Source organism: Cryptomeria japonica, unplaced genomic scaffold (assembly GCF_030272615.1).
Source record: "Cryptomeria japonica unplaced genomic scaffold, Sugi_1.0 HiC_scaffold_51, whole genome shotgun sequence".
In the NCBI taxonomy this organism is placed as follows: domain Eukaryota; kingdom Viridiplantae; phylum Streptophyta; class Pinopsida; order Cupressales; family Cupressaceae; genus Cryptomeria; species Cryptomeria japonica.
In genome coordinates, this window is record NW_026728873.1 from 545,001 (window position 1) to 557,078 (window position 12,078).

General features: G+C 63.3%; 2 non-coding genes across 2 annotated transcripts; both read right to left on the reverse strand.

Annotated features, from left to right (window-relative positions):
• Nucleotides 1–3,867: 3,867 nt before the first annotated feature.
• On the reverse strand, nucleotides 3,868–3,986 carry LOC131862779 (5S ribosomal RNA). Its single transcript, XR_009361716.1, has one exon. It is a non-coding gene; the product is annotated as a 5S ribosomal RNA (ribosomal RNA).
• A 7,742-nt stretch (nucleotides 3,987–11,728) lies between these two features.
• LOC131862780 (5S ribosomal RNA) lies at nucleotides 11,729–11,847 on the reverse strand. Its single transcript, XR_009361717.1, has one exon. It is a non-coding gene; the product is annotated as a 5S ribosomal RNA (ribosomal RNA).
• Nucleotides 11,848–12,078: the final 231 nt, after the last annotated feature.

Sequence of the window (12,078 nt, forward strand, 5' to 3'; positions counted from 1 at the left end):
TCTTTCAGAACGGAAATTTTAAAATCTCGTTTTTTTTTGCCTTTTCTGGAAATTAGTGAAGGCAGCGCATCAAAGGTGCGCAACGCTGGTGCGAACCTGGGAGCGCTCCGATGTGTGCTCCAAGGTGCGGCGTGCACGAAGTCGGACCCCGGTTTGCCCCGGGTGCGCACCTCGCGTGCACCTTGGTGCGCACACCTTGGCTGGGTTGCGCGCCCTGGTGGGCACCAAGGAGCGCTCCGAAGTGTGCTCCAAGGTGCGGCGTGCACGAAGTCGGAGCCCGGTTTGCCCCGGGTGCGCACCTCGCGTGCACCTTCGCCGCGGTGGGCACCATGGCGTGCACGAAGTCGGAGCCCGGTTTGCCCCGGGTGCGCACCTCGCGTGCACCTTCGCCGGGGTGGGCACCTTGGTGTGCAGACCTTGGCTGGGTTGCGCGCCCTGGTGGGCACCATGGTGCGCACCAAGGAGCGCTCCGAAGTGTGCTCCAAGGTGCGGCCTGCACGAAGTCGGAGCCCGGTTTGCCCCGGGTGTGCACCTCGGGTGGGCACCTTGGTGCGCATGCCTTGCCTGGGCTGCGCACCAGGGCGGGCTCAAGATGGCACCCGCGTTCCTTTTTTTTCACTATCTTTCAAAACGGAAATTTTAAAATCTCATTTTTTTTTGCCTTTTTCTGGAAATTAGTGAAGGCAGCGCATCAAAGGTGCGCACCTCGCTGCCCACCACGGTGCGCAACGCCGGTGGGCACCCGGGAGTGCTTCGAAGTGTGCTCCAAGGTGCTGCGTGCACGTTGTCGGAGCCCGGTTTGCCCCGGGTGCGCACCTCGCGTGCACCTTCGTCGGGGTGGGCACCTTGGCTGGGTTTGCCCCGGCTGCGCTCCGAAGCGGGGTTATTGGAGCGCCGCCTCTTTTTTTGTCGGAGCGTTTGGTGGGGTTTCTCGCATTGGCTCTTCCGAGGCCCGGTTGCCACCCTGGCGCGCACGAAGTCGGAAGTAGGGTTAATTGCCCGGGTGCGCACCTTTGCCAGGGTGGGCACCTTACCTGGGCTGCGCACCAGGGCGGGCTCAAGATGGCACGCGCGTTCCGTTTTTTTCACTATCTTTCAAAACGGAAATTTTAAAATCTCCTTTTTTTTTTGCCTTTTCTGGAAATTAGTGAAGGCAGCGCATCAAAGGTGCGCACCTCGCTGCCCACCTTGGTGTGCTCTGAGGTGCGCACCCGGGAGCGCTACGAAGTGTGCTCCAAGGTGCGGCGTGCACGTTGTCGGAGCCCGGTTTGCCCCGGGTGCGCACCTCGCCTGCACCTTGGCCGGGGTGGGCACCTTGGCTGGGTTTGCCCAGGGTGCGCTCCGAAGCGGGGTTACTGGAGCGCCCCCTCTTTTTTTGTCAGAGCGTTTGGTGGGGTTTCTCGCATTGGCTCTTCCCAGGCCCGGTTGTTGGGTGCGCTCCCACCCTGGCGCGCGCGAAGTTGGAAGTTGGGTTAATTGCCCGGGCGCGCACCTTCGCCAGGGTGGGCACCTTGGTGCGCACACCTTGGCTGGGCTGCGCACCAGGGCGGGCTCAAGATGGCACCAGCATTCCCTTTTTCTCACTATCTTTCAAAACGGAAATTTTAAAATCTCGTTTTTTTTTTGCCTTTTATGGAAATTAGTGAAGGCATCGCATCAAAGGTGCGCACCTCGCTGCCCACCTTGGTGTGCTCCGAGGTGCCCACCACGGTGCGCAACGCCGGTGCGAACCCGGGAGCGCCCCGATGTGTGCTCCAAGGTGCGGCGTGCACGAAGTCGGACCCCGGTTTGCCCCGGGTGCGCACCTCGCGTGCACCTTGGTGCGCACACCTTGGCTGGGTTGCGCGGCCTGGTGGGCACCATGGTGCGCACCAAGGAGCGCTCCGAAGTGTGCTCCAAGGTGCGGCGTGCACGAAGTCGGAGCCCGGTTTGCCCCGGGTACGCACCTCGCGTGCACCTTCGCCGGGGTGGGCACCTCGGCTGGGTTGCGCGCCCTGGTGCGCACCAAGGAGCGCTCCGAAGTGTGCTCCAAGGTGCGGTGTGCACGAAGTCGGAGCCCGGTTTGCCCCGGGTGCGCACCTTCGCCGCGGTGCGCACCATGGCGTGCACGAAGTCGGAGCCCGGTTTGCCCCGGGTGCGCACCTCGCGTGCACCTTCGGCGGGGTTGCGCGCCCTGGTGGGCACCATGGTGCGCACCAAGGAGCGCTCCGAAGTGTGCTCCAAGGTGCGGCGTGCACGAAGTCGGAGCCCGGTTTGCCCCGGGTGCGCACCTCGCGTGCACCTTCGGCGGGGTTGCGCGCCCTGGTGGGCACCATGGTGCGCACCAAGGAGCGCTCCGAAGTGTGCTCCAAGGTGCGGCGTGCACGAAGTCGGAGCCCGGTTTGCCCCGGGTGCGCACCTCGCGTGCACCTTCGCCGCGGTGGGCACCATGGCGTGCACGAAGTCGGAGCCCGGTTTGCCCCGGGTGCGCACCTCGCGTGCACCTTCGCCGGGGTGGGCACCTCGGCTGGGTTGCGCGCCCTGGTGCGCACCAAGGAGCGCTCCGAAGTGTGCTCCAAGGTGCGGCGTGCACGAAGTCGGAGCCCGGTTTGCCCCGGGTGCGCACCTCGCGTGCACCTTCGCCAGGGTGGGCACCTCGGTGCGCACACCTTCTCAATGTTTTCTTGCCTTTTCTGGAAATTGGTGAAGGCAGCGCATCAAAGGTGCGCACCTCGGTGTGCTCCGAGGTGCGAACCCGAGAGCGCTCCGAGGTGCCCACGAAGTCGAAAGTCGGGTTAATTGCATTGTTTTCCCCGGGTGCGCTCCGAGGTGCGCAACATCGGCGCGCACCAAGGAGGGCTCCGAAGTGTGCTCCAAGGTGCGCACGATGGCGTGCACCTCTGGTGCGCACGATTCGGAGCTCGGTTTGACCGGGGTGCGCACACCTTGGCTGGGTTGCGCACCTTTTGTGCGCTCCAAGGTGCGCACGAAGTCGGAGCTCGGTTTGCCCCGGGTGCGCACCTTCGCCAGGGTGCGCACCTTGATGCGCACGCCTTGGCTGGGCTGCGCACCTTGGTGGGCGCCATGGTGCGCACCTTTCGTGCGCTCCAAGGTGCGCACGAAGTCGGAGCTCGGTTTGCCCCGGGTGCGCACCTTGGTGGGCGCCATGGTGCACTCCGAGGTGCCCAAGATTGGTGCGCACCAAGGAGCGCTCCGAAGTGCGCTCCAAGGTGCGCGCGAAGTCGAAAGTTGGGTTAATTGTCCGGTTTGCCTCGGGTGCGCACCTTGCGTGCACCTTCGCCAGGGTGGGCGCCTTGGTGCGCACACCTTGGCTGGGCTGCGCACACCTTGGCACCCGCGTTTCCTTCATTTTAAATTTTTTTTTTTTACAATCTCTCAAGTGGGAAATTCTATAATCTCAACTTTTTTTGCCTTTTCAGGAAACTTTTGAATGGAGCGCATCATTGGTGCGCTCCGAAGTGTGCTCCAAAGCTCTCTCCAGCTGCGTGCACCTGCCCCGGCCGCGCACCCGGCCCCGCCCAGCTTCGCTCACCTGTCCCGGGCGTCTGGTGCGGAACCTTAGAGTAAGAAACATCACCGTGCACCTTGGCCAACGTGCGCGACTCGACCGAGCGCGCACTGGCCGAGGTGCACACCGATTTCACCTGGGTGCGCGCGCAGCACCTCGGGCGCACCGGGGTGCGCGCACAACGCCCGGGTTGCACCGTGGCCTGTGTGCTCGGGGCGCCTCGGGTGCGCGCTCGGTGTCGCCCCCGCGCGCGCGGTAGTGCGGGCAGCGCACCCCGGCCCGGCCCGGCCCCGACGAGAACGCAAACGGGCAAAAGGTTTATTCAAATAGCATTGCGACGCCCGGCGAAAAACTAAAAAAGGGTGCAACACCGGGACTTCCCGGGAGGTCACCCATCCCAGTACTACTCCGGCCCAAGCGCGCTTAACTGCGGAGTTCTGATGGGATCCGGTGCACTAACGCTGGTATGATCGCACCCGTTATGAGCTTGTCGCAGTGTGTACTTAGCAAACCGCGACCCACGTGCGAATCCACCCCGGCCACCCACCCCCGTCGAGGTGCACACCCTCCCTCGCGAAGTGCGCCCCGTTCGCCAAGTGTGAGCCCTGCCCGGGTGCGCGCACCTTGCTAGGGCGTCGGGTGTGCACCCGGCCCGGCCTACGTGCGTGCACCTGGAGGGGGCGTCGTGTGCGTGCAGTGTCCCGTCTGCAACGCGGTGCCCACACACCACCTCGGGCGCAACGACCTGCGCTCACATGTGGGCCGAGTGCACCTTGGTGCATGTTCGGGGCGCCTCGGGTGCACGCTCGATCTTGCCCCGGTGCACCAAGGCGCTCGGTTTGCCCCGGGTGCGCACTTGGTGCAAGGTGGGCACCCAAAATAGGGATCAAGCACCAAAACACAAGTTTCGGGATGCAAAATGGGACCCAAGGACCACAAATGCGTTCCAAGACCCATGATGGGTCCACGAGAACAAAAATGTGTTCCGAGACTTAATAAACAAATATTGGGTTTTAGGAGAAGAAACATGCTCTGATGCCCAAAACGAGAATCGACCCCGAAAAGGCCACAGGCCAAAAGTGGGATGCGAGACAAAAAAAAATGGGACCCGAGGACCAAAATTGGGTTCCCAGGTCGAAGACAGGGCAACCGGACAAGAAACGACCTCTAAGGCTCGAAATGAGTCCCGACGACTAAAACTTGACAAGAAGCACCCATCAGGCACCCAACTCGACACCCATGGGATGCCGACCCACCCGGGCTTCCACCTAGCACACCTTGGCACCCACCCACCCTCGCACCCAACCTCGCACCCAACTTAGCACCTTTGAACCCACATTGGCACTCACCCTGACCCTGGCACCTTGGAACCCACATTGGCACTCACCTTGACCCTGGCACCCACCTTTGCACTCACCTTGGGACCCACCCTGGCTCCCACCTCGGCACCCACCCAGACACCCACCTTGGTTCCTTGGCACCCACCTTGGATCCTTGGCACCCACCCCGACACCCACCTTGGCACGCAACTTGGCTACTTGCCACCCATCTTGGCTCCTTGACGCCCACCCCGACAACCACCCCGTGACCTACCCTGGCTAGGGTTGGTGCACACCCACCCTGGTGCCCACCTTGGCACCCACCCTATGACCCACCTTGGCACGCACCTTAGTACCCACCCCGTTACCCACCCTAGGACCCACCCCGTGACCCACCTTGGCCAGGGTGGGTGCCTTGGTGCGCACAACTTGCCTGGGCTGCACACCAGGGCGGGCTCAAGATGGCACCCGCGTTCCGTTTTTTTCACTATCTTTCAAAACGGAAATTTTAAAATCTCATTTTTTTCTTTTTTTTGCCTTTTCTGGAAATTAGTGAAGGCAGCGCATCAAAGGTGCGCAATGCTGGTGCGAACCCGGGAGCGCTCCGATGTGTGCTCCAAGGTGCGGCGTGCACGAAGTCCGAGCCCGGTTTGCCCCGGGTGCGCACCTCGCGTGCACCTTCGCCGGGGTGAGCACCTTGGCTGGGTTGCGCGCCCTGGTGCGTACCAAGGAGCGCTCTGAAGTGTGCTCCAAGGTGCGGCGTGCACGAAGTCGGAGCCCGGTTTGCCCCGGGTGTGCACCTCGGGTGCGCACCTCGCGTGCACCTTCGCTGCGGTGGGCACCTTGGCTGGGTTGCGCGCCTTGGTGGGCACCATGCAGTGCACGAAGTCGGAGCCCGGTTTGCCCCGGGCGCGCACCTCCGCCAGGGTGGGCACCTTGGTGCGCACAACTTGCCTGGGCTGCGCACCAGGAAGGGCTCAAGATGGCACCCGCGTTCCGTTTTTTTCACTATCTTTCAGAACGGAAATTTTAAAATATCGTTTTTTTTTGCCTTTTCTGGAAATTAGTGAAGGCAGCGCATCAAAGGTGCGCAACGCTGGTGCGAACCTGGGAGCGCTCCGATGTGTGCTCCAAGGTGCGGCGTGCACAAAGTCGGAGCCCGGTTTGCCCCGGGTGCGCCCTGGTGGGCACCATGGTGCGCACCAAGGAGCGCTCCGAAGTGTGCTCCAAGGTGCGGCCTGCACGAAGTCGGAGCCCGGTTTGCCCCGGGTGTGCACCTCGGGTGGGCACCTTGGTGCGCATGCCTTGCCTGGGCTGCGCACCAGGGCGGGCTCAAGATGGCACCCGCGTTCCTTTTTTTTCACTATCTTTCAAAACGGAAATTTTAAAATCTCATTTTTTTTTGCCTTTTTCTGGAAATTAGTGAAGGCAGCGCATCAAAGGTGCGCACCTCGCTGCCCACCACGGTGCGCAACGCCGGTGGGCACCCGGGAGTGCTTCGAAGTGTGCTCCAAGGTGTTGCGTGCACGTTGTCGGAGCCCGGTTTGCCCCGGGTGCGCACCTCGCGTGCACCTTCGTCGGGGTGGGCACCTTGGCTTGGTTTGCCCCGGCTGCGCTCCGAAGCGGGGTTATTGGAGCGCCGCCTCTTTTTTTGTCGGAGCGTTTGGTGGGGTTTCTCGCATTGGCTCTTCCGAGGCCCGGTTGCCACCCTGGCGCGCACGAAGTCGGAAGTAGGGTTAATTGCCCGGGTGCGCACCTTTGCCAGGGTGGCACCTTACCTGGGCTGCGCACCAGGGCGGGCTCAAGATGGCACGCGCGTTCCGTTTTTTTCACTATCTTTCAAAACGGAAATTTTAAAATCTCCTTTTTTTTTTGCCTTTTCTGGAAATTAGTGAAGGCAGCGCATCAAAGGTGCGCACCTCGCTGCCCACCTTGGTGTGCTCTGAGGTGCGCACCCGGGAGCGCTACGAAGTGTGCTCCAAGGTGCGGCGTGCACGTTGTCGGAGCCCGGTTTGCCCCGGGTGCGCACCTCGCCTGCACCTTGGCCGGGGTGGGCACCTTGGCTGGGTTTGCCCAGGGTGCGCTCCGAAGCGGGGTTACTGGAGCGCCCCCTCTTTTTTTGTCAGAGAGTTTGGTGGGGTTTCTCGCATTGGCTCTTCCCAGGCCCGGTTGTTGGGTGCGCTCCCACCCTGGCGCGCGCGAAGTTGGAAGTTGGGTTAATTGCCCGGGCGCGCACCTTCGCCAGGGTGGGCACCTTGGTGCGCAAACCTTGGCTGGGCTGCGCACCAGGGCGGGCTCAAGATGGCACCAGCATTCCCTTTTTCTCACTATCTTTCAAAACGGAAATTTTAAAATCTCGTTTTTTTTTTGCCTTTTATGGAAATTAGTGAAGGCATCGCATCAAAGGTGCGCACCTCGCTGCCCACCTTGGTGTGCTCCGAGGTGCCCACCACGGTGCGCAACGCCGGTGCGAACCCGGGAGCGCCCCGATGTGTGCTCCAAGGTGCGGCGTGCACGAAGTCGGACCCCGGTTTGCCCCGGGTGCGCACCTCGCGTGCACCTTGGTGCGCACACCTTGGCTGGGTTGCGCGGCCTGGTGGGCACCATGGTGCGCACCAAGGAGCGCTCCGAAGTGTGCTCCAAGGTGCGGCGTGCACGAAGTCGGAGCCCGGTTTGCCCCGGGTGCGCACCTTCGCCGCGGTGGGCACCATGGCGTGCACGAAGTCGGAGCCCGGTTTGCCCCGGGTGCGCACCTCGCGTGCACCTTCGCCGGGGTGGGCACCTCGGCTGGGTTGCGCGCCCTGGTGCGCACCAAGGAGCGCTCTGAAGTGTGCTCCAAGGTGCGGCGTGCACGAAGTCGGAGCCCGGTTTGCCCCGGGTGTGCACCTCGCGTGCACCTTGGCTGGGTTGCGCGCCTTGGTGGGCACCATGCAGTGCACGAAGTCGGAGCCCGGTTTGCCCCGGGCGCGCACCTCCGCCAGGGTGGGCACCTTGGTGCGCACAACTTGCCTGGGCTGCGCACCAGGAAGGGCTCAAGATGGCACCCGCGTTCCGTTTTTTTCACTATCTTTCAGAACGGAAATTTTAAAATATCGTTTTTTTTTGCCTTTTCTGGAAATTAGTGAAGGCAGCGCATCAAAGGTGCGCAACGCTGGTGCGAACCTGGGAGCGCTCCGATGTGTGCTCCAAGGTGCGGCGTGCACGAAGTCGGACCCCGGTTTGCCCCGGGTGCGCACCTCGCGTGCACCTTGGTGCGCACACCTTGGCTGGGTTGCGCGCCCTGGTGGGCACCATGGTGCGCACCAAGGAGCGCTCCGAAGTGTGCTCCAAGGTGCGGCGTGCACGAAGTCGGAGCCCGGTTTGCCCCGGGTGCGCACCTCGCGTGCACCTTCGCCGCGGTGGGCACCATGGCGTGCACGAAGTCGGAGCCCGGTTTGCCCCGGGTGCGCACCTCGCGTGCACCTTCGCCGGGGTGGGCACCTTGGTGTGCAGACCTTGGCTGGGTTGCGCGCCCTGGTGGGCACCATGGTGCGCACCAAGGAGCGCTCCGAAGTGTGCTCCAAGGTGCGGCCTGCACGAAGTCGGAGCCCGGTTTGCCCCGGGTGTGCACCTCGGGTGGGCACCTTGGTGCGCATGCCTTGCCTGGGCTGCGCACCAGGGCGGGCTCAAGATGGCACCCGCGTTCCTTTTTTTTCACTATCTTTCAAAACGGAAATTTTAAAATCTCATTTTTTTTTGCCTTTTTCTGGAAATTAGTGAAGGCAGCGCATCAAAGGTGCGCACCTCGCTGCCCACCACGGTGCGCAACGCCGGTGGGCACCCGGGAGTGCTTCGAAGTGTGCTCCAAGGTGCTGCGTGCACGTTGTCGGAGCCCGGTTTGCCCCGGGTGCGCACCTCGCGTGCACCTTCGTCGGGGTGGGCACCTTGGCTGGGTTTGCCCCGGCTGCGCTCCGAAGCGGGGTTATTGGAGCGCCGCCTCTTTTTTTGTCGGAGCGTTTGGTGGGGTTTCTCGCATTGGCTCTTCCGAGGCCCGGTTGCCACCCTGGCGCGCACGAAGTCGGAAGTAGGGTTAATTGCCCGGGTGCGCACCTTTGCCAGGGTGGGCACCTTACCTGGGCTGCGCACCAGGGCGGGCTCAAGATGGCACGCGCGTTCCGTTTTTTTCACTATCTTTCAAAACGGAAATTTTAAAATCTCCTTTTTTTTTTGCCTTTTCTGGAAATTAGTGAAGGCAGCGCATCAAAGGTGCGCACCTCGCTGCCCACCTTGGTGTGCTCTGAGGTGCGCACCCGGGAGCGCTACGAAGTGTGCTCCAAGGTGCGGCGTGCACGTTGTCGGAGCCCGGTTTGCCCCGGGTGCGCACCTCGCCTGCACCTTGGCCGGGGTGGGCACCTTGGCTGGGTTTGCCCAGGGTGCGCTCCGAAGCGGGGTTACTGGAGCGCCCCCTCTTTTTTTGTCAGAGCGTTTGGTGGGGTTTCTCGCATTGGCTCTTCCCAGGCCCGGTTGTTGGGTGCGCTCCCACCCTGGCGCGCGCGAAGTTGGAAGTTGGGTTAATTGCCCGGGCGCGCACCTTCGCCAGGGTGGGCACCTTGGTGCGCACACCTTGGCTGGGCTGCGCACCAGGGCGGGCTCAAGATGGCACCAGCATTCCCTTTTTCTCACTATCTTTCAAAACGGAAATTTTAAAATCTCGTTTTTTTTTTGCCTTTTATGGAAATTAGTGAAGGCATCGCATCAAAGGTGCGCACCTCGCTGCCCACCTTGGTGTGCTCCGAGGTGCCCACCACGGTGCGCAACGCCGGTGCGAACCCGGGAGCGCCCCGATGTGTGCTCCAAGGTGCGGCGTGCACGAAGTCGGACCCCGGTTTGCCCCGGGTGCGCACCTCGCGTGCACCTTGGTGCGCACACCTTGGCTGGGTTGCGCGGCCTGGTGGGCACCATGGTGCGCACCAAGGAGCGCTCCGAAGTGTGCTCCAAGGTGCGGCGTGCACGAAGTCGGAGCCCGGTTTGCCCCGGGTACGCACCTCGCGTGCACCTTCGCCGGGGTGGGCACCTCGGCTGGGTTGCGCGCCCTGGTGCGCACCAAGGAGCGCTCCGAAGTGTGCTCCAAGGTGCGGCGTGCACGAAGTCGGAGCCCGGTTTGCCCCGGGTGCGCACCTTCGCCGCGGTGCGCACCATGGCGTGCACGAAGTCGGAGCCCGGTTTGCCCCGGGTGCGCACCTCGCGTGCACCTTCGGCGGGGTTGCGCGCCCTGGTGGGCACCATGGTGCGCACCAAGGAGCGCTCCGAAGTGTGCTCCAAGGTGCGGCGTGCACGAAGTCGGAGCCCGGTTTGCCCCGGGTGCGCACCTCGCGTGCACCTTCGGCGGGGTTGCGCGCCCTGGTGGGCACCATGGTGCGCACCAAGGAGCGCTCCGAAGTGTGCTCCAAGGTGCGGCGTGCACGAAGTCGGAGCCCGGTTTGCCCCGGGTGCGCACCTCGCGTGCACCTTCGCCGCGGTGGGCACCATGGCGTGCACGAAGTCGGAGCCCGGTTTGCCCCGGGTGCGCACCTCGCGTGCACCTTCGCCGGGGTGGGCACCTCGGCTGGGTTGCGCGCCCTGGTGCGCACCAAGGAGCGCTCCGAAGTGTGCTCCAAGGTGCGGCGTGCACGAAGTCGGAGCCCGGTTTGCCCCGGGTGCGCACCTCGCGTGCACCTTCGCCAGGGTGGGCACCTCGGTGCGCACACCTTCTCAATGTTTTCTTGCCTTTTCTGGAAATTGGTGAAGGCAGCGCATCAAAGGTGCGCACCTCGGTGTGCTCCGAGGTGCCCACGAAGTCGAAAGTCGGGTTAATTGCATTGTTTTCCCCGGGTGCGCTCCGAGGTGCGCAACATCGGCGCGCACCAAGGAGGGCTCCGAAGTGTGCTCCAAGGTGCGCACGATGGCGTGCACCTCTGGTGCGCACGATTCGGAGCTCGGTTTGACCGGGGTGCGCACACCTTGGCTGGGTTGCGCACCTTTTGTGCGCTCCAAGGTGCGCACGAAGTCGGAGCTCGGTTTGCCCTGGGTGCGCACCTTCGCCAGGGTGCGCACCTTGATGCGCACGCCTTGGCTGGGCTGCGCACCTTGGTGGGCGCCATGGTGCGCACCTTTCGTGCGCTCCAAGGTGCGCACGAAGTCGGAGCTCGGTTTGCCCCGGGTGCGCACCTTGGTGGGCGCCATGGTGCACTCCGAGGTGCCCAAGATTGGTGCGCACCAAGGAGCGCTCCGAAGTGCGCTCCAAGGTGCGCGCGAAGTCGAAAGTTGGGTTAATTGTCCGGTTTGCCTCGGGTGCGCACCTTGCGTGCACCTTCGCCGGGGTGGGCGCCTTGGTGCGCACACCTTGGCACCCGCGTTTCCTTCATTTTAAATTTTTTTTTTTTACAATCTCTCAAGTGGGAAATTCTATAATCTCAACTTTTTTTGCCTTTTCAGGAAACTTTTGAATGGAGCGCATCATTGGTGCGCTCCGAAGTGTGCTCCAAAGCTCTCTCCAGCTGCGTGCACCTGCCCCGGCCGCGCACCCGGCCCCGCCCAGCTTCGCTCACCTGTCCCGGGCGTCTGGTGCGGAACCTTAGAGTAAGAAACATCACCGTGCACCTTGGCCAACGTGCGCGACTCGACCGAGCGCGCACTGGCCGAGGTGCACACCGATTTCACCTGGGTGCGCGCGCAGCACCTCGGGCGCACCGGGGTGCGCGCACAACGCCCGGGTTGCACCGTGGCCTGTGTGCTCGGGGCGCCTCGGGTGCGCGCTCGGTGTCGCCCCCGCGCGCGCGGTAGTGCGGGCAGCGCACCCCGGCCCGGCCCGGCCCCGACGAGAACGCAAACGGGCAAAAGGTTTATTCAAATAGCATTGCGACGCCCGGCGAAAAACTAAAAAAGGGTGCAACACCGGGACTTCCCGGGAGGTCACCCATCCCAGTACTACTCCGGCCCAAGCGCGCTTAACTGCGGAGTTCTGATGGGATCCGGTGCACTAACGCTGGTATGATCGCACCCGTTATGAGCTTGTCGCAGTGTGTACTTAGCAAACCGCGACCCACGTGCGAATCCACCCCGGCCACCCACCCCCGTCGAGGTGCACACCCTCCCTCGCGAAGTGCGCCCCGTTCGCCAAGTGTGAGCCCTGCCCGGGTGCGCGCACCTTGCTAGGGCGTCGGGTGTGCACCCGGCCCGGCCTACGTGCGTGCACCTGGAGGGGGCGTCGTGTGCGTGCAGTGTCCCGTCTGC